The sequence below is a fragment of the Bufo bufo genome, chromosome 6 (genome assembly GCF_905171765.1).
Source record: "Bufo bufo chromosome 6, aBufBuf1.1, whole genome shotgun sequence".
In the NCBI taxonomy this organism is placed as follows: domain Eukaryota; kingdom Metazoa; phylum Chordata; class Amphibia; order Anura; family Bufonidae; genus Bufo; species Bufo bufo.
The window spans coordinates 355,668,120-355,691,313 of record NC_053394.1 but is presented as its reverse complement, the minus strand read 5'-3'; positions in this window follow the sequence as shown (position 1 = coordinate 355,691,313).

Here is a 23,194-nt window from a genome sequence, read left to right as displayed (position 1 = left end):
AACCTTAGACTCCAACTACAACTCTAGACTGTAGACTCTAGACTGTAGACTCTAGACTGTAGACTCTAGACTGCCTTTCCTTTCCCTGACTGGGCCTTATATAAACTAGGGCTCCCTAGCTCCCTCTAGTGACTAAGAGCTGAAATGGCACCCCTAGCAGGCCTGTACATGCACATTTTACAGTAACAGGGAAATACATAGCATTACATTACATTAAATTTTATAAAGACGACTTATACCAACTTCCCCATAGATAAGGGGGACGACAGCACACAAGTGACCCTTCTGTAGTGACGGGCATTACAGTCCCCGTACACTACACTTGCACCAGGGCCCATGAGCTTTTAGCTACGCCCCTTCCTGTAGACAAGCTGGAGAAGACTCCTTGATGGGGATTTAGTAGGAGATCTTTGAACTTGGGTCTATTAGAGAAGACAGTAGAGCAAGTAAAGTCCATATGGGCAGTAGGACCTCTGACTTCAGTTTCTAAAGAAAGTCCTGCAGATCCGATGGGGAGTATGAAGTAACAATATGTCTATCGATCACAAACCGGAGGAAAATGGGGGATCCTTACCTGAGACAACCCTTCTTAAATACCTGCACGGTGATCAGATGATTGCTGCAGATCTGGAGTCTCCAATCCCCGCTCATCATCTGTTACCGCCAGGAGGTCACATCTGGTCATACACTCCTCTGCAGGAAAAATATAGTATTGCATGGCAGCCATTTAAATCATGTAACGCATGGATGGGCAGGGTCCACCAGCGTAGACCTCCCGCTATGGCATCCATATTCTCTATCGTGTATCACTCAACTTCCAATGAAACACTTGGCGTGTCTGACATCCTGACGCATACTTCCCCTGTGTTGGGCATGTCGGGCATTCTGTACGGCACGTGGCCATTAATTCATTTTCATTATTCGCAACCTATAGCCTTCAAAGAAAGGGTTAAGGTCGAAGTGTGACCAGTTGTCGGCGAAGTGATTAGCAACATCTAATGACATGAAACTCGCGTAATCCAGGTATTATCTGCTAACACAGGGCAGATCTGCATTGCTAAACAGGTGAATAGCTTGCAAACATTCCCTGCACTGTCCAAACAACTTGTGAAGCTTGTGCCTCGCTACCCCCTGCCAGCAGGTGAATAGCCAACGTGCTAACAGCTTGTTTATCCAGCCATTTACAGTGATAATAGATGTGACATATCTACACTTACTGTAAGCTACCAGAAACAGCTGTCGAACTACAACCCTCAGCATTCCCTGCTGCTCACTCAAATATTAGGCCAGTCCCTAGTCAATATTTACTGCAATGCTTCTTCGCACAGTAAAGACTTCCTTTGTGCATCCACATTTCTATCCAATTTCAGATTGGTGGAGGTCAGACTCCAGGCACCCCCGCCGATTAGCGCGATTAGTGGTTTGAAAGTGCTTCTGCGCTCTGGAACAGCACAGCGCCATACACTGTGTAGTGGCCATGAAGGGTACTGCAGTTCTGCTGCCACATGAATGAGAGAAGTGCTGCAGTGCCATTCATGGCCACTACCCAGTGTATGGCGCTGTGCTATTCTGGAGAGTCGCAACCAGTTCGAACAGCTTAGGCCGAGTTCACACTTCACTTATTTGAGCAGTTATTTCCATAAGTTATTGTGAGCCAAAACCCATCGTGAAACCTCCATAGAGATCAGGTGTCATGGAAAGATCTGCACCTGTTCTGTGTTCTTGACCCGCACCTGGTTTTGGCTCACAATAACTGATGGAAATAACTGACCAAATAACTGAAGTGTGAACTCAGTCATAGGCTACATGCACACGACCGTGCCGTTCTTTTGGTCCGCAAACCGCGGATCCGCAAAAATCGGAAGCCGCCCGTGTGCCTTCCGCAATTTGCGGAACGGAACAGGCGGCCGTCAATATAAATGCCTATTCTTGTCTGCAAAGCCCGGACATGAATAGGACATGTTATATTTTTTTTAGAGGGGACATGGAACGGAGCAACGGATGCAGACAGCACGCGGAGTGCTGTCCGCATCTTTTGCGGCCCCATTGAAGTAAATGGGTCTGCATCCGAGCAGCCAAAACGGCGGCTCGGATGCGGACCCAAACAACGGTCGTGTGCATGAGGCCTTATCATAGGGTGCCAGGAGTCAGACCCCAATCAATCTGTGCTAATATGGCAGTATTAGGCCCCTTTCACATGAGCGTGACGGATTAGGTCCGGATGCGTTCAGGGTGCGTTCAGTGAAACTCGCACCATTTTGCAAGCAAGTTCAGTCAGTTTTGTCTGCGATTGCGTTCAGTTTTTTCCACGCGGGTGCAATGTGTTTTGATGTGTTTTTCACGCGTGATAAAAAACTGAAGGTTTACAAACAACATCTCAGTGAAAAACGGATTGCATTCGGACTTTCTTCCGGATGCAATGCGTTTTTCACTGGAGCCCTATTCACTTCTATGGGGCCATGGCTGCGTGAAAAACGCTGAATATAGAACATGCTGCGTTTTGCACGCAACGCAGAACTGATGCGTAAAAAAACCGCTCATGTTCACAGACACATTAAAATGAATGGGTCAGGATTCAGTGCGGGTGCTATGCGTTCACGTCACGCATTGCACCCGCGCGGAAAACTCGCTCGTGTGAAAGGGGCCTTTTCTGCGGACAGTACACATACCCATTGATTTTGATGTATTTGTTTACACCAGAATTTTTTTACTGACCATGGGTCAGTGAAAAAATCATGGAGACATGCGCTACTTTGGTCTGAAGTCTATGGGTCTGTGAAAATCATAGACACAACATGGATGGCATCCGTGGTGCGTCTGTTTTTCACTGACCACTGAAAGGAGATCCTGGCCGTGCGCGCTTCGCATTCTGCGGATCAGTAGGTCATGCCCTGTTAGAAATGCCTATGTTGTCCGAATTTCACTAAATTCGCCGCCCCGGTCATTGTACCCCTCAGATGCTACGTTCATACATGATCGCGGCATCTGAGTGTAAAATTTACAATAATTCAAACTTACAAAATCAAACTTACTGCCTCCATTTGCTCGTGACGGGCCGGCCACCACCATCTTGCTTGAAGATCTCGGCTGAAATCCTGTGTAGCGCGAGATTACGTCATCACGCCGGGTGGCGTGGTGACGTATGAAGTCATCACGCCGGCCGGCGTGATGATGTAATCTCGCGCCGCACGGGATTTCGAACAAGATCTTCAAGCAAGATGGAGGCTGGCTGCCCGTCGTGAGCAAATGGAGGAGGTGAGTTAGAATTTTTTTGTTTTGTATACTATTTCAGGTTAAATCGATTCGCTGACACGAAGCACGAGGAGGTTCGGCTTATAGGCGAATCGAATTTATCCTGAAATTCGGATCATATTCCACTTGCATGGGATTCGATTCGCTCATCTCTATAGTCCGCCAAACAGACAATGTCCTATTCTTGTCTATTTTTTTGCGAGGACGCAGAACAGACATACAGATGTGGACAACACACGGTGTGTGCTGTCCGCATCTTTCTCGGGCCCATTGAAATGAATGGGTCAGCACCCAATCCGCAAAGAATACGGATTGAATGCGGACTGAAAATATGGTTGCGTGAATTCCCCCTAAGGTATGACTGATGGCACACACAGGCATGGATTGGAAATTTAAAGTGGCTCTGGAAAAATTACTAAAAGTGGCCCCGTTTTGTAGTCGGGTCCAAATTAATGGAAGGCAGGGCCAACACAAGTAGGCAGGGCCAGCAATACCACCCTAACAGAGCCGAATACCACAGTCCATCACAAAATATTGCCCCCATGAACACAAAATACATCCCCAAAAACTTTCAGTTGCCGGCCGTGAGGAGGGCTCAGGCGGCCCATTGGGCATCGGCCCACCGGAATATTTCCCTGTAAGGTCTATGGCCAATCCGCCCCTGGGCACACATGGATACGTTCAGAAAGGTCTCCCTAACCCTCATATTGCAGATTCCCTTTAAAGGGTTTCTATCACTTTGTTTCACCTATTTAGCTTTCAGACACTAGCGATCCGCTAGTGTCTGCTTTATCTAACCATCCTAATATAAGAGTTTATTGTCCTGCCGTTTAGCTAAAAAAATAACTTATATAGATATGCAAATGAGCCTCTAGGTGCTATGGGGGCGTCATTAGCACCTAGAGGCTCCGTCTACCTTAACAAACTGCCGCCGCCCAGCGCGTCCCTCCAGCCCGCCCATCTCCAGCTGAAGCGATCCTCTCCGTGCGCGTCTCTGTTCTGCGCATGCGCAGTGAATGTCTGATCGCTTCCCTGCTCAGACATCTCCACTGCGCCTGCGCCGATGACGTCATAGTGCTCCGAGGAACAGGCGCAGTGGAGATGTCTGAGCAGGGAAGCGATCAGACATTCACTGCGCATGCGCCGAATACGAGGAGCATCGCATTCCGGAGGAGATGGGCGGGCTGGAGGGACGCGCTGGGCGGCGGCAGTTTGTTAAGGTAGACAGAGCCTCTAGGTGCTAATAACGCCCCCATAGCACCTAGAGGCTCATTTGCATATCTATATAAGTTATTTTTTTAGCTAAACGGCAGGACAATAAGCTCTTATATTAGGATGGTTAGATAGAGCAGACACTAGCGGATCGCTAGTGTCTGAAAGCTAAATAGGTGAAACGAAGTGATAGAAACCCTTTAAGACCCTTGTTCAGATGAATAGCAAATACCCCGTAATCTACAGAAAAGTCCATGTTACATAAAAAATGGCCGCTGAGCGTACTGTGAAGACCAGAACTCAGCACTTTATAGAGGGCTGCCGGGCGGCACAAGTCCTTGGCTTTTGTGTAGCGACACACACTCAGCATCCGCTGACGACGCCACATATTACATGTCCCACTGCCCTGCTCTACATGTGTCACATTCTCCATGTCCCTCACATTCCTCCACACAAAGGGATTTCCTACTGGCCTGATGCAGCATTGTCAGTGTGAGTGGCAGATAACAGCCCAGCCGGCTAATTACCAGCCTGTCATTTAGCTGTTCCTTACCTTACAGGTGAAACTCGAAAAATTAGAAAATCGTGCAAAAGTCCATTTATTTCCGTAATGCAACTTAAAAGGAATTGCATTAATGCAGCTTAACATTAGACTATTGTGAAAAGGTTCAATATTCTAGGCTCAAAGTGTCACACACTAGTCAGCTAATTAATCCATACCCCCTGAGCAAAGGGTACCTGAGATTGTGACTTTGGGGTTTTCATAAGCTATAAGCCATAATCATCCAAATTATAACAAATAAAGGCTTGAAATATCTCGCTTTGCATGTAATGAGTCTATCTCATAGGTTAGTTTCACCTTTTAAGTTGCATTACTGAAATAGATGAACTTTGCACGATATTCTAATATTTCAAGTTTCACCTGTACTTGAACTGCGGCCTTAATTATACGTTACTGGCCGGGTAACCTGACGCAGGTCACATTCATGTCGTAGCAGATAAGTGCAGAAGAAGGCATAAGCATGAATACAAGAATGACCTGACATCAAAATGAAGCCACTTGTGCTGAACCAACCATGCCAACGCTGCCAAATCCGTTCCTACACCTACCAGCGGAATACAGGCTGCCATCAACAATACTATTCATGTTATACATCCTGCAGGATATTACGGTATTTCCGCCATGGCTCCAGTGTAATGCTATCTTTCTGCTTTCTCCATCTCCCTCACAGTGGGTAGGCCACCGGCAGGTCATCCACACCGCAGAACTTTTACCAGTATATGCGCCCCAAAATTGGCACACATTACACCTGAAATCTACATCAAAACTATCTGACTTATCTGTCCTTTATACGGTCTCTCCTTTTATTATCCAATTCTGATTTTGGCTTCCAAAACGACAGCAGGAAACCTGACTGTGTTGCCGTACACTGACAGCTCTCTGATTTCAGAAGGCACTGTGTAATGCTTGATATCACCTGCGGAGGCACTGCAGGAAAACTGAGCACTTGTTTCCCTCAGATATAAAATCTTATCTCTGGACCTTATAGCAGTTGAACTGGTTTATTATCTGAAGACCACTCTTAACAAAATGAGATTGTCCTTTTTAAAGGCCAACTGTCAGCAGATTTGTACCTATGACACTGGCTGACCTGTTACATGTGCACTTGGCAGCTGAAGGTATCTGTGTTGGTCCCATGTCCATATGTGCCCGCATTGCTGAGAAAAAAATGTTTTAATATATGCAAATGAGCCTCTAGGAGCAACGGGGGCGTTACCATTACACCTAGAGGCTCTCTTCTGTCTGCAACTGCCATGTCCTTTCCTCTTTGATAAACAGGGCCAGGTGTGATCATATTTTCACTGCCTGTTCCTGTCAATCAAAGGGCTCTGCAGTTGCAGAGAGAGCTGAGCCTCTAGGTGTAATGGTAACGCCCCTGTTGCTCCTAGAGGCTCATTTGCATATATTAAAACCTCATTTTTCTCAGCAATGCGGGCACATATAAACACGGGACCAACACAGATGCCTTCATCTGCCAAGTGCACATGTAACAGGTCAGCCAGTGTCATAGGTGCGAATCTGCTGACAGATGCCCTTTAAAGGAGGTGTCCTTTTTGGACAATCTAATTTTGTTAAGAGTGGTCTTCAGAAGATGAACGCCAGCTCAACTACTGTGAGCCCCAGACATAAGATTTTATATCTGAGGTACAAATCTACTGACAATTGACCTTCAAGTATTAATCCAACCCAGTTTTCTGTCTGGGTTAGAAAAGCCCACTCTCATATACTCCATTCGGAAATTTTGAGTCGAGAAAAGGGGATCTCCATTAAGGATCCTCCTGTATTAGCCAGAATGTCCCTGGGGGACCTGGCAGGTCTCTGATTTCGGTAGGCAATGTGTAATGCCTCATATCACCTGCGGAGGCACTGTATAATATCTTATCACTGGGGCGCAGTTGGACACTTGCTCATCATCTGAAGACCACTCTAACATAAGAAGGAATACAGAAAGCTATCCAATGAGGAGAATGCAGTACAGAGAAGACATAGAGATTGTCTGACAGAAATGGCTGAAAGGGGCTGGGATTCTACCAAGAGGAAATCGTAAGAAAAGGAGGAGATTTTTTTCCTGTAGCAATGAGGAAGTAGTACATCACATAGGTGCTATGTAAATCACGTAAAGTGTCCATAATCCCGGCTTTGTAATTAAAATCTGTTCTGATGCCGGTTTAATCACAAGTGTTACATAAACCGGCTACTGATTTGCAGTATTGCTTCTGTGTGGGGATGTGGACGAGGAGGGCATTGAGTGCAAATGAGGACCATTACTAGAACAATGGAGATGAGGAGCAGCCCATTCATTACGTGTGACAGCCTCATATCACACAGGGCCAGTATTCACGCTGAGGCGGGCTCCTGTGTACACGGGTAATGGAGTGCTGATTGAAGTTTCATGTCACAGCGTATTGTTAATCACAAAGTGACTTAAGACGCCTCATCAGGCCCTTAACACAAGAGCGAAACTCCTTCTGTGTATCCGTCTAATGAGCAATACACACAGCGCAGATCTGCGGCTGGTTAAGGCTGGAGGGGTATACTATGGCCTGAGGGCACCAGCAAAATGATTATGCCAGCCCCCTCCCTTGCCATTTCTCCATGTCCAACACCCCTTGTTCGAGATAACTGGTACCACCGATCATGACCCTGAAACCTCAATAACCTAAGTGCCAATCTCAAAATCTGAAGGTAGGACATGGGCGAGGGGCATTTCACCATTGGCACCCCTTCTCATAGTGCTGTACCCTGCCTTCATGACATTGGTAAGCCTACTATATTACAGGGGCCTCAGGGGTGGCCCTTAAGAGGGTTGAACATTACTGCCCCAGAGAGGAGGCCACATCATTTTGGGAAACCTCAATTATGATTATGGGCGACACAGATATGGCTGAATGAACCCATCCAGCAATATCCATATCAACCGGAGAGAAAAGCACTTAGGGCCCATTTTCTTGGCTCGATACACAGGGCAATGATTGGGAATTAATTGTTTCCTGCTTGTGAGCTGCATTTCTATGCAGCGATCATCCCCTCTGTATGGGGATGAACGATCATCACTGCGATCATTCATCCCCATACAGATTTACCGATGACAGTAGCAGATTCCTGTGTACACAGGGCCATGTTCTGGTGGCAAACAATAATTTTGTGTGCTGTATAAATGATCGGGTCACCCGACAGCATTGTGCTCTTTGCTGGGCGATCGGCGGCACATTTACAAATAGCAGTTAACAAGAACGAGCATTCGTACAAACGTTTCGTTTCTCGGCCCATGTAAAAGAATCTTAAAGGGCTTTTCCAAGATTTTTAGGCCTCATGCACACGACCGTTGTGTGCATCCGCGTCCGTTCCGTCATTTTTCACAGTTTAGCGGAGGTCCCATTCATTTCTATGAAGCTGTGAAAAAAACTGATAGTCCTCAGTTTTTTCTCCGCGTCCGTGATTCCAGTCCGTCAAAAAAATATAACCTGTCCTATTCTTGTCAGTGGAAAACGGAGGACGGACCCATTCAAGTCAATGGGTCCGAAAAAAAAAAACTGATGCACAACTGGTATGTCATCCGTGTCCGTTTTTTTCTACAAGACCTTGGTGCAATAAAATTACAATTTTCATTAACCTTCCTTTTTTTCCCCCTGTCAGACAAAAAAAAAGGAAGACACAAGGAAACACAACTGAAGCAAAATCGAACACGGACCACTGAAGCCAAATCACTGACAGTGAAAAAACACTGTCGTGTGCATGAGGCCTTATACTGATGATAGGTCATCAGTGTCTGATCGGTGGGGGTCTGACACCCGGGACCCCCACTGATCAACTGTTTGAGAAGGCACTAGTGCTCCTGTGCTCCTTTTTCTAGGCCTAGTGACGTCACGTTCATGTGTTACATGCCCTAGGAATGGGGCGGAGCGCGATACCAAGCACAGCCACAATACAATGTATGGCGCTGTGCTTGGTAAGCTGCAGCTCAAACAGATGACTGGCGGGGGATCCCCAGGTGTCGGACCCCCACCTATCAGATACTGATGACCTATCCAGAGGTTAGGTCATCAGTATATAAAAACTTGGAAAAACCTTTTACTTTACATTATGGCGTCATGTCATACATGTACACGCACTGCTCAGTAAACAGATGAAAGTGAGGAGCAAGGGGCCACAGGGCAGGGGCGTAACTATAATTTATAGGGCCCCAAAGCAAAATAAGATGGGGTCCCCACCGACTAGTGTAAGAAAATTAAAACAACAGCATAAGTAACAATAATTAAAGGTATGTACAGTATAATAGCACCATACATCAGAAAACCCTCATTATAGCAAAAAGTCGGCGTATTATTATTCCTCACTAAAAAGTACAATGTTCTTGCACCTGACTGGGCCCCCTCAACCTCTGGGCCTAAAGCAAGGTCTAGGTCTGGTATGGCCATAATTACACCCTTGCGACAGGAGAAGCAATTGCCCCGTTCTTCTACTTTCCCCCTTTTTGTAGTTTTTCCAGTGCCTTGCTCTTTAGTTCTCTCAGGCCTCTTTCACACAGGCGAGAATTCTGCTCGGGCGCATTGCACCCGCACTGAATCCAGACCCATTCATTTCTATGGGGCTGTGCACATGAGCAGTGATTTTCACGCATCACTTGTGCGTTGCGTGAAAATCGCAGCATGCTCTATACTGTGCGTTTTTCACGCAACGCAGGCTTCATACATTTTTGAACCTCTCCTCTTTGTGGCCAGTACTGGAACGACCACGACTCTTCCACCGAACACTGCTGCCCATAGATAAATTAGCTATTTAGGTCTGGGACCCTAGTAAATGGCTGCATTCTTATGAAGGAATGATCCCCAATGCACCCTTATGGGACAACCCTATGTTCCCCTCTCTTCAAGCTGGGACGGATAGGCAATTTTGGAGGGATCGTGGGATTGCCATTCTGGGTGACCTATTTACTAATAATGTGTTTAACTGAAAGACCGCCATGACCTGCCTAGACACACTTTTTAAAAAAAATATTTACAATTGCAACATACTATGGATGCACACTTTAGAGGTACTCCAGTAGCAATTTCCGACTACCCACTGATCGGTCTGATGCGCTTCCAAGGCCCCAGGGGATTTATCTCCGCTCTTTGCACTCACTTACTGAGCACCAAGATGCACAAAACTCCCCTCTCAGTACTCTCCAAATAGGGAACTCTGATACCTGATCTTACAGATGAGGAAATTAGTGACGTATTGGAATCTCCTGTACTGGTTTCCCCGTCCATTAACAACAAATTTATACAACTATGTATTATTCACTAGTGTTGATCACGAATATTCGAATTGTGAATTTTGAACGCGAATATCGGCACTTCGAGAATTCGCGAATATTTAGAATATCGCAAAATATATTCGTAATCGCGAATATTCAAATTTTTTTAAAATACCAGTTCATGCGAATTCTTTAGGCAAATTTTTATGCGAATTTTTGAAATCAAGAAAATAATGCCTAGAGATCATGAATTCGACGACGCCCGTGTGAAAGAGGCCTAAGTGTTCAGCAAAAGGTGAAAACTCAGGAGCTGGTCTGGAGCTGGCCCCTGCAGGTCCGAAATACTGGAAATATGCCATGTAGGTATCTTCAGTCTGATACGGAAACCTTGCTCCCTATGAGTGATTCAGCATCTCACTCCACAAATGCTGACTTTCTAACGTCCTGTGTATACGGCACTTTCTGCAGAGAATACAAATTTAATGAAATATCCTATTAAGGGGTTGGAGACACACACAAACAGTGGAGATTTGCTATTTGGCTAATAGGAGTGATGAAAGAATACAGCGCCCCCCTCCTCTCACAGCAGTGATAGACAGGCTGATGTCTACATGCTTAGACAGCAGCCTGTCAGTCATCGCGGAGAGGGGCAGGGGGTTCGCAGGATTTTGGGCCCTCCTAATACACACAATCAGGGGCTGACTGGGAACTTAATGAGGCTTTTGAAAAAAAAAAAAAAAAGTAGCCCCACGTTGTAGGCGGGTCCAAATTGACAGAAGGAGGGACAATAGAAGTAGGCGGGGCCAGCAATACCGTAGCGCAGCACAAAATGCCGCTCCATAAGAACCAGATACCACAGTGCAGAGCAATATACTGCCCCAGCAGAACCAAATACCACAGTGCAACACATAATACTGCAGCCTGCGCCATAGTAAGAAAGTGTATCGTCATCCTGAGGGTGGTGAGTCAGTTGCATTCAGGAGGGCACCTTCGGCCGCTGGCAAGGTACATAAGTGCCTGATGCTCCTACATTAATTAAAGGGATTGTCCAGCCTCTAATATTGATGGCCTATCCTCAGGATAGGTCATCAATATCAGATCGGCGGAGGTCCGACACCCGGCACCCCCGCCGATCAGCTGTTTGAAGAGGAGACGGGCTCCAGGTGAGCGCTGCTTCCTCTTCATCACACCGCACTTCATCTCGGAAGTGCGGTATAAGGGTCCATTCACACGTCCGTTTTTTCTTTCCTGATCTGTTCCGTTTTTTGCTGAACAGATCTGGACCAGATCTGGACCCATTCATTTTCAATGGGTCCTGGAAAAAAACGGACAGCTCAATGTCAGATTTTTTTCAGGACCCATTGAAAATGAATGGGTCCAGATCTAGTCCAGATCTGTTCAGCAAAAAACGGAACAGATCAGGAAAGAAAAAACGGACGTGTGAATGGACCCTAATACAGGTGAATGGAGCTGGTGCCTGCAATTACACCTGATGATAGGTCATCAATATTAGGGTCTGGACAACCCCTTTAATGTTGAAAGCATCAGATCTTTATATACCTGTCTGGCGGCCATGTGGAGAGCTCAGGCGGCCTTCTGGGTATCGGCCCACTGGGAAATTTCCCTGTAGGGTCTATGGCCAGTCCGTCCATGAATACAGTATAATAATAAAAATGTTCTTTGCATCCCTGTGACATGTCCTGTCCCCTTAGACCCTCCACTAGATATAACAGTGCCTCAGCCTTAACCATGTAAGGTGTGGATAGGAATCCCCCCCCCCCCCGAATACTATTTTATTGTTAAAGTATGTTCCAGTGCCCCATTGTTTGCAACGGGGAACCACATGGTTTATATGGCTGCAGATTTTAAAACCTGCACTTTTTGATGTGGCTTCCATACAGTTATCCAAAAGCAGATTAGCCCCACCGACTGATCCGAGTGCCGACCCACAACACTTGGTTATCCTTGTATTTCTGCCACGGATTCCAATGCAGAATTTTCCTATGTAAAAAATCTGCTGTGTACGATGATTAGCATAGTGCGAAGGCTAATGAACGCACAGTTTTACGACAAATTTGTGAGGCCACTGGCTGCCACAAGTGGGCATTACAAGGCCACACGTAGCTTTAAAATTGATTGCCGTTTGCTGCAGCTATTACATGTAGGAGCATTTCGTCGCCTCCTTTCTGCTGTACCAGACAGGGTAGCCCATTCCCCTGACAGGTGTGAGTCCCAGATATAGAATGTCTACCTACAGGGGTGGACTGGCCATAGAACCTACAGGGAATTTTCCCGGTGGGCCGATGCCCAGGGTGGCGCCTGAGCCCGTCTCACAGCCGCTAGCAGACTACACGGTGATCTGATGCTCTCAGCATTAATTTGTGCTAGGCACATCAGGTACTGGCCAGTACCCCCTGGCAGTATTTTATGCTGGACTGAGGTATTTGGTTCTGCTGGGGCGGTATTTTGTGCTGCACTATAGTACTACTGGCCCCGCCTACTTAAATTGGCCCTGCCTTCTGTCAATTTGGACCCGCCTACAACATAGGGCCACTTTAAGTTCCTGGTCCGCCCCTGCTCATCTATGGGATATAATGTTCATATGCAATAAGTGGGAACAGCCCTTTAAAATTTGCGCCCCCGAGCTAAATGACGAACGCCTGCAGTCGCCGGCACTAAGGACAGTTTACAGGATAGCGATTGATACCATTTAAAGGGGTTCTACCAGAATAACAATCTGATCTCCAATCCTCAGAATAGGTGATAAGTATCTGACTGGTGGGGCTCCGAGCACCGAGCCCGTATGAATGGAGCAGCAGTAGAGGATGCGATTGCCTATAGGAGATAGCTGAGTGCTGTAAGGAGTAGCAGGGTGCCTGCTCGACCACTGGTTTATTATTATCGGTGACATAGGACCCCCATTCTTGTGATCAGTTTGGATCCCAGAGGTCGGACGTTCACCGATCAGAAGTTGTCATTCTGGGAATACCCCTTTAACTCCCACAATCGCCTCCAAGATTTCTCCCGTGCATCCCCCATACTCTGGAACTCACTACCCCAACATATCAGACTCTCACCTATAGTGGAATCCTTCAAAAGAAACCTGAAAACCCACCTCTTCAGACAAGCCTACAACCAGTGACCCTGCTGCCTCTATACCGCCACGACCAGCTTCACCCTCTCCTACTGTGTCCTTCTCCCATACCATGTAGATTGTAAGCCCTCACGGGCAGGGGCCCCTCTCCTTCTGTACCAGTTTGTAACTCGTCTTGTTTATGATTAGTGCAATTGTCTGTATTATGTATGTGCACCCCTTATCATATGTACAGCGCTATGGAATGAATGGCGCTCTAATAATAAATAATAATAATAACTCAATACTATCTGGAAAAATTTGTATGTAAGGAGCTCCCACTAGTGGCAGGTCCTGGATAAGGCGCTCCTCTTCAATGACTGAAAACCCTTGTAAAAATGTTTTTATTTTTTTTTATTTTTGTTTAAACCAGACAATTTATAGCTGCCAAATACTGCAAATCTGTAAAAATAAGGCATTTTCGTGATTATTTTGCAGCTGGAGGAGTTTATGCAGGTTAATACAATGGTATATGCATTATTTTTTTTGCATTTTACAGTAAATGCTGCTGATGTGGTCATATTCCCATATACAGTGAGGAACAGAAGTATTTGAACACCCTGCGAAGTTCTCCCACTTAGAAATCATGGAGGGGTCTGAAATTCACATTGTGGGTGCATTCCTACTCTGAGAGACAGATTTTTTTTTTTTAATTCAGGAAATCACATTGTATGATTTTTAAAGAATTTATTTGTCTTGCACTGCTGAACATAAGTATTTGAACACCTGAGAAAATCAGTGTTAATATTTGGCACAGAAGCGTGGAGGTCCACAATTTTGTCTCTGGTGTATTTTGACAGCTCTTTGGTCTTGCCCATGGTAGTAGTTGGCGTCTGACTGACTGTGGGGGGACAGGTGTCTTTAAAGAGCTCAGACAGGTACTAAGTTAGATTGGTTAGAGTGGAGTAGAGGTGGACTTTTTAAAGGCACAGTAACAGGTCTTTGAGAGCCAGAATTCTTGCTGTTTCTCAGGTGTTCAAATACTTATGTTCAGCAGTGCAAGACAAATAAATTCTTTAAAAATCATACAATGTGATTTCCTGATTTTTTTTTTTTAATTCTGTGTCTGTGTGGGAATGCACCTACAATGTGAATTTCAGACCCCCCATGATTTCTAAGTGGGAGAACTTGCAAAATCGCAGGGTGTTCAAATACTTCTGTTCCTCACTGTATATACTTATGCAAAAATTGTGGCTGCATGTGACTTCTGGTAAAGTATCCAGTAAAGGAGGTCGGCAAGCTTGGTTTCCAGGCAATAAATAAGTGCACTTGTGAGAGGTGATATGACAGGACATGGTCAGGACAAATTTTTACCAATTAACAAAATGCAATGAACTGAATGAAGACAAAAAAATCTAAATCCAATCAATATTTTGCCTTCAAAACAGCATCAGTTCTCCTAGCTACACTGGCAGATAGTTTTTAACCCTTTCGCTACCTACGGTGCTGAAGCGATAGGCAAACATGGCGCCCATTCGTTAATTACCACGACCAGCAATAATGCCGATCACGCTAATTAAAGCCTTTAGATGCCATGATCAAGTAAGATCACGGCATCTATGACGGATCAAGTAAGATCCGTCATGGATCTGCAAAAACGCTTCCGTTACAATAATAATAAATGAACGGATCCGGTTGTATTATGTCTTCTATAGCCATGATAGAAAGTCAATGGGGGACGGATCTGTTTTCTATTGTGCCAGAGAAAACGGATCCGTCCCCACTGACTTACATTGTGTGCCAGGATGGATCCGTTTGGCTCCGCTTCCTCAGGCGGACAGCAAAACGCTGCAGGCAGCCTCCAGAGCGGAATGGTGACTGAACGGAAGCAAACTGATGCATTCTGAGCGGATCCTTTTCCATTCAGAATGCATTCGGGCAAAACTGATCCGTTTTGGACCGCTTGTGAGAGCCCTGAACGGATCTCACAAAAACGGAAAGCCAAACCGCTAGTGTGAAAGTAGCCTAAAGTGTCAAAAACCTACCAACATCACCTGCGGCCAATGTGGATTGGTTTGAATGCCCTGGGTCTCGCTGAAGAGACCTAAAGTATTCAAACTGCAATTCTTATTTTGGCCACCAGATGGCAGGCCAACATAAGAAATGAGCAATAGACAGTAATAAAGTCATTTTAAAAATACATGATTGTTCAAACTATATTTTTTTTTAGGCGCTGAAGGGGGCGTGGAGTCTCAGCCCAGGTGAGGCTTGGGCTCTGCTGGAGGGTGATCCTGGGCACTGGATGGGGGGGTTCCTGAAAGAAAATAACGCCCCCCCCCCCCCCCCCCCCCCGGGCACCTTAGTGCCAAATTTGCATATCATACAAATCATAGAGAACAAGAAACGCCGAATGGAAGGTATATCAGGGAAGGAGGTGTTAAGTTCTACATGGGAATAGTTTTACTTTATTAGTGATAATCCATGTGACAGATTTCCTTTATATATATATTTTTTTTAATTCCTAAGAAATAAGAACTGTGAGGTGCACTAGTCGTATTGAGGACAGGCTCTACTCGACAAAAACCGCACTTGAGGCAATAATGCTATTATGCCTGTAGAAAAAAAAGATAAGTTACGAATTACTGTAGAACAAAAACTACTGGAATCAATACATTACAGTTGTGCAGAAACCGGGGCCTACATATAGTACAGACGAACGGAAGGGTTGGAATTACAGATCGCATTACTGAAGATAAGCGGCGCCCTCCTTACCTTCCAGATGAAGTAATTTGTTAGATTACATTCACATTAGTGGGAAATTGCCTTTTAGGGGTTAAAATAAAAAAAAAGAGTCACCTCATCCATTGCAGGAGAAGAGGCAGCCCCTCCTCTCATCATCGCTGGGAGCACAGGTCCTTCAGCATCAAGAGAGGAGCGACTGTCCCTGGGTGTGCAAGTCCTTGTGCTGGATTGCAGGGTGGTTGTAACTAGGGATGAGCGAATCGACTTCGGATGTAGCATCCGAAGTCCATTCGCATAAAACGTTGTTCTAATACTGTATGGAGCAGGAGCTGCGTACAACGTGCAGTGAGCGGGAGCTCCGTACAGTATTAGAACTAAGTTTTATGCAAATCAACTTCGGATGTTACATCTGAAGTCGATTCGCTCATCCCTAGTTACAACCATGGATACGAGAAGTGTATAATGCGATGGAAAAATGAATCCAGCCAGGAAATGAAGCAATATGGACAATCACAACACATTAGTGAGTGCCTTGTATTAACTTTCTCTACATGATAAATGCCACTTGCTGAAGTGAGACAACCCCTTTAATGCTGGGGGACCTTATTAGGGCTTATTACTGCAGGGGGCCACTCTGCGGGACATTATTACTGCTGGGGGCCACTCTGCGGGACATTATTACTGCAGGGGGCCACTCTGCGGGACATTATTACTGCTGGGGGCCACTCTGGGGGATATTATTACTGCTGGGGGCCACTCTGCGGGACATTATTACTGCAGGGGGCCACTCTGCGGGACATTATTACTGCTGGGGGCCACTCTGCGGGACATTATTACTGCTGGGGGCCACTCTGCGGGACATTATTACTGCTGGGGGCCACTCTGGGGGATATTATTACTGCTGGGGGCCACTCTGCGGGACATTATTACTGCTGGAGGCCACTCTGCGGAACATTATTACTGCTGGGGGACACTCTGGGGGATATTATTACTGCTGGGGGCCACTCTGCGGGACATTATTACTGCTGGGGGACACTCTGGGGGATATTATTACTGCTGGGGGCCACTCTGCGGGACATTATTACTGCAGTGGGCCACTCTGCGGGACATTATTACTGCTGGGGGCCACTCTGGGGGATATTATTACTGCTGGGGGCCACTCTGCGGGACATTATTACTGCTGGAGGCCACTCTGCGGAACATTATTACTGCTGGGGGACACTCTGGGGTATATTATTACTGCTGGGGGCCACTCTGGGGGATATTATTACTGCTGGGGGCCACTCTGCGGGACATTATTACTGCTGGGGGACACTCTGGGGGATATTATTACTGCTGGGGGCCACTCTGCGGGATATTATTAATGCTGGGGGACACTCTGCGGGACATTATTACTGCTGGGGGCCACTCAACGGGACATTATTACTGCTGGGGGACACTCTGGGGGATATTATTATTGCTGGAGGCCTCTCTGCGGGACATTATTACTGCTGGGGGCCACTCTGGGGATATTATTACTGGTGGGGGCCACTCTGCGGGACATTATTACTGCTGGAGGCCACTCTGCGGGACATTATTACTGCTGGAGGCCACTCTGCGGGACATTATTACTGCAGGGGGCCACTCTGCGGGACATTATTACTGCTGGGGGCCACTCTGCGGGACATTATTACTGCTGGGGGACACTCTGGGGGATATTATTACTGCTGGGGGCCACTCTGGGGGATATTATTACTGCTGGGGGCCACTCTGGGGGATATTATTACTGCTGGAGGCCATTCTGCGGGACATTATTACTGCAGGGAGCCACTCTGCGGGACATTATTACTGCTGGGGGCCACTCTGCGGGACATTATTACTGCAGGGAGCCACTCTGTGGGACCTTATTACTGCTGGAGGCCACTCTGCGGGACATTATTACTGCTGGGGGCCACTCTGGGGATATTATTACTGCTGGGGGCCACTATTACTGCTAGGGGCCTCTCTGGAGGACATTATTACTGCTGGGGGCCTCTCTGGAGGACATTACTGCTGGGGGCCACTATTACTGCAGGGGGCCACTCTGCAGGACATTATTACTGCTGGAGGCCACTATTACGGCTGGGGTCCACTCTGCTGGACATTATTACTGCTGGGGGCCACTCTGGGGGACATTATTACTGCTGGGGGCCTCTCTGGAGGACATTATTACTGCTGGGGGCCTCTCTGGAAGACATTATTACTGCTGGGGGCCACTCTGGGGGACATTATTACTGCTGGGGGCCACTCTGGGGGACATTATTACTGCTGGGGGCCTCTCTGGAGGACATTACTGCTGGGGGCCACTATTACTGCAGGGGGACACTCTGCAGGACATTATTACTGCAGGGGGCCACTCTGGGGGACATTATTACTGCTGGGGGCTTCTCTGGGGGACATTATTACTGCTGGGGGCCACTCTGGGGGACATTATTACTGCTGGGGGCCTCTCTGGAGGACATTATTACTGCTGGGGGCCACTCTGGGGGACATTATTACTGCTGGGGGCCTCTCTGGAGGACATTATTACTGCTGGGGGCCTCTCTGGGGGACATTATTACTGCTGGGGGCCACTCTGGGGATATTATTACTGCTGGGGGCCACTCTGGAGGACATTATTATTGCTGGGGGCCACTCTGGAGGACATTATTACTGCAGGGGGCCTCTCTGGAGGACATTATTACTGCAGGGGGCCTCTCTGGAGGACATTATTACTGCTGGGGGCCACTCTGGGGGACATTATTACTGCTGGGGGCCTCTCTGGGGGACATTATTACTGCTGGGGGCCACTCTGGGGATATTATTACTGCTGGGGGCCACTCTGGAGGACATTATTACTGCTGGGGGCCACTCTGGAGGACATTATTACTGCAGGGGGCCTCTCTGGAGGACATTATTACTGCTGGGGGCCACTCTGGAGGACATTATTACTGCTGGGGCCTCTCTGGAGGACATTATTACTGCTGGGGGCCACTCTGGAGGACATTATTACTGCTGGGGGCCTCTCTGGAGGACATTATTACTGCTGGGGGCCTCTCTGGGGGACATTATTACTGCTGGGGGCCACTCTGGAGGACATTATTACTGCTGGGGGCCACTCTGGAGGACATTATTACTGCTGGGGGCCACTCTGGAGGACATTATTACTGCTGGGGGCCTCTCTGGAGGACATTATTACTGCTGGGAGCCATTATTATGGGAGACATTATGTATACTGGAGAGGTTGGGATTTAAATATTAAAAAAAATATATGAAAATCATCCATTTTTAATGGATGAAAAATGGCCATAAAAAACTGCCAGTTGTTTTCCCGGTCATATGAATGTAACCCTCGGCGTTCCTCTCCTCAATACTAAGGTAAGCAGACTAGCAGTTGGGGCAGTAGCAGGGGCACATGGTGGATGGCACCAGTCACTAGTGTTGAGCGAACTTCTGTTTTAAGTTCGGCGTCTAAAGTTCGGCTTCCGGTTAGTGGAGAATCCCGATATGGATTCCGAATTCCGTTGTGGTCCGTGGTAGCGGAATCAATAATTGTATGTGCAATATTGTATGTGGGGGGACCCCGTATAATATTGTATGCGGGGGCGGGGGGGGGGGGGGGGGGCGCAGTGTGATTTTGTTTGCAGGCTGCTATCTGGGGAGGCCACGTTGTATGTCACATGTTTTACTAAATAGAACAGGTTTTCATCTTCTCCGCACCTGATATTTATTCTTATGTATTTTCTACTGTACAAGTGAAAGCTGCAGGTTTTACTGTTTTTAATAAAAACTTATTGTTGAACCAAAAAAAAATGTATTCTATATTTTTATGTTCATTTCTCTATTTTTTTAATTAATTATTTTTTATTGCAGTTCTTCTGTATTCTCGGCGCTTGTAGCTGTGCATAGAGACGGGCGCAGTCGTCCATAATAGTCAGTGTTGAGTGAAGCATCAGATGCTTCATTCAAAACTTGGGAGTAATACTGTACAGTGATTCGTCTCTGTACAGTCTTAGAATGTATGGGCTCCTCGGAGCCGAAGTAAGTTATTCACAAAGTTGCGCGAGACACCATTGAATAACTCAGTTAGTTGATTATTAAAGTGGAAAAACACTTTAAAACTTTAATCAGAACTCTGCTTCGGTTCAGAGGTTCTAGACGGGACCGAAGTCGAGTTCGGTTTCAAGTTTTAAAGTGTTTTTCGACTTAAAAAATCAACTACCTGAGTTATTCAGTGGTGTCTCGCGCAACTTCATGAATAACTAACTTCGGCTCCTTGGAGCCCATACATTCTAAGACTGTACGTAGATTAATCACTGTACAGTATTAATCCGAAGTTTTAAACGAAGCGACTTCGGATGAAGCCTCCAACGCTCACTGCCCTTGACACCAACAATGGCCTAACAGACGCACACATTACACCGCCCCGCGAATCTGTGAGGAGCAGCATTTACTGCTACAAGGGGACTCCCTGTACAATGCTTTAACCCCTTTCTGACCACCCAACGTAAATATACAGTCCTGATCAAAAGTTTAAGACCACTTCAAAAATGGCAAAAAATCCTATTTAGCATGGCTGGATCTTAACAAGGTTCCAAGTAGAGCTTCAACATGCAACAAGAAGAAATGGGAGTGAGACAAAACATTTTTTGAGCATTCAATTTAATGAAAATAACGATTAAACTGAAACAGGCTGTTTTTCAGCTGATCAAAAGTTTAGGACCACACCTCCAAAAAGACCTAAACCCCCCAAAACAGAAATCCAACTTCCAAACATGAACTCAGTAATGAGTAGCTCCGCCGTTATTGTTTATCACTTCCACAATTTGTTTCGGCATGCTTGATGCAAGCGTTTCCATGAGGTGAGTGGGAACATTTCTCCAAGTGGTGAAGACGGCCGCATGAAGGCCATCTACTGTCTGGAACTGTTGTCCATTTTTGTAAACTTCCCTTGCCATCCATCCCCAAAGGTTCTCAATTGGATTTAGATCAGGGGAACACGCAGGATGGGCCAAAAGAGTGATGTTATTCTCCTGGAAGAAGTCCCTTGTCCTGCGGCATTGTGTACTGTAGCGTTGTCCTGTTGAAAAACCCAGTCGTTACCACACAGACGAGGGCCCTCAGTCATGAGGAATGCTCTCTGCAACATCTGGACATAGCCAGCGGCCGTTTGACGCCCCTGCACTTCCTGAAGCTCCATTGTTTCACTGAAGGAAAAAGCACCCCAGACCATTATGGCGCCCCCTCCACTGTGGCGCGTAGAAAACATCTCAGGTGGGATCTGCTTGTCATGCCAGTAACGTTGGAAACCATCAGGACCATCAAGGTTACATTTTTTCTATCAGAGAATAAAACTTTCTTCCACCTTTGAATGTCCCATGTTTGGTGCTCTCTTGCAAAGTCCAAACGAGCAGTTCTGTGTCGTTCAAGGAGACGAGGTCTTTTAAAACGTTTTTTGTTTTTGAAGCCCTTCAGTCTCAGATGCCGTCTGATGGTTATGGGGCTGCAGTCAGCACCAGTAAGGGCCTTAATTTGGGTCGAGGATCGTCCAGTGTCTTGACGGACAGCCAATTGGATCCTCCGGCTCAGTGCTGATTAAATTTTTTGGGGTCTTCCACTTGACTTTTTTGTTCCATAACCCTCAGGATCCTTTAAGAAATTCCAAATGACTGTCTTACTGCGTCCCACCTCAGCAGCGATGGCACGCTGTGAGACCCTGCTTATGCAGTTCAACAACCCGACCATGTTCAAAAAGGGAGAGTTTTTTTGCCTTTGCCATCACAACGTGTGACTACCTGACAGAGAATGACAATGAATCCACATCTTTGCACAGATTTGGCCTTTTAAAGGCATGTGCTCCTAAACTTTTGATCAGCTGAAAAACAGCCTGTTTCAGTTTATTCGTTGTTTTCATTAAATTGAATGCTCAAAAAATGTTTTGTCTCACTCCCATTTCTTCTTGTTGCATGTTGAAGCTCTACTTGGAACCTTGTTAAGACCCAGCCATGCTAAATAGGATTTTTTACCATTTTTCAAGTGGTCTTAAACTTTTGATCAGGACTGTACCTCGGTGGGTGGGTATTTAAATATGGCAGCCGCTCGCGAGCACCATAGCTGCTGGGTGCTGTTTTAACTCCTTAAGGACCCATGACGTACATGTACGTCATATCTTGATGGGACTTAAAGACCCATGACTTACATGTACTTCATGAGGTCTGGGGGAAGATCGGGGTGGAATCGCTGCACCATGGCTGCTCTTACCGGCAGGCAGCTATGCCGGGAAAGAGCAGCATGGTGCCGATCCACCCCCCTGCAGCTCCAAGCGCTGCGATTGGATGATCAATGTGTCGGTCACATCGCAGCACAGGAAGCTGTCAGCAGCTGCGGGGAGGGTCGGGAGGAGGTCAGGGGACAGTGGCCAGTGCTGAACTGGTCAGCACCGGTCACATCCGAGGTGAGGCAGGGGACACCAGTGTTTCGGGTCCCCTGCCCGCACTGCGATTATCTGAAACAACGCTTCAGCCAATGGCAGCGCTATAGCTGCATAGGAAGAGGCAGAACGTCCCTGCATGCAGCCATTCTAGCTAGTGACTGCTTGCAGAGAGGTTCTGTGCTGCTGTGGCTTGCTGGGACTTGTGCTGTACCACCACCACTACGAATTTAACGCCTTTGCTGCTGAAAAGAAGAAAGAACAACAACATCTGGAATAGCTGCACAATTATTATTTTTTTTCATTTGCAGCTGTTCCAGATCCCTCCGTTCCTGTCCCTTCCCACCCCCCGTCCCCCCCATCCTTTTTTTTTACTGACACCATTTGGTCTGTGCACTTTTTTTGGTATTTTATTTTATTTTTTAACCATTTTCCAGCTCTGCATTACTTTTTCTGTGTGCGAGCTGTGACCGCCAAGTGCTTTTCAGTGCATACCTGCCTGATCAGCACCTGCGGATTATTAGTGCTGATTTTTTTGCAAATTTTTTTCATATAAAATTTTTTGGGGTTAAAAAAGAACTGGTAGTTAGGGCGTTATATAAATATATATAGTTATATATTTATATATATATATATAGATATAAGTAACATTTTTAGCCAATGTAGTAACGTTTTATACGATCTGTG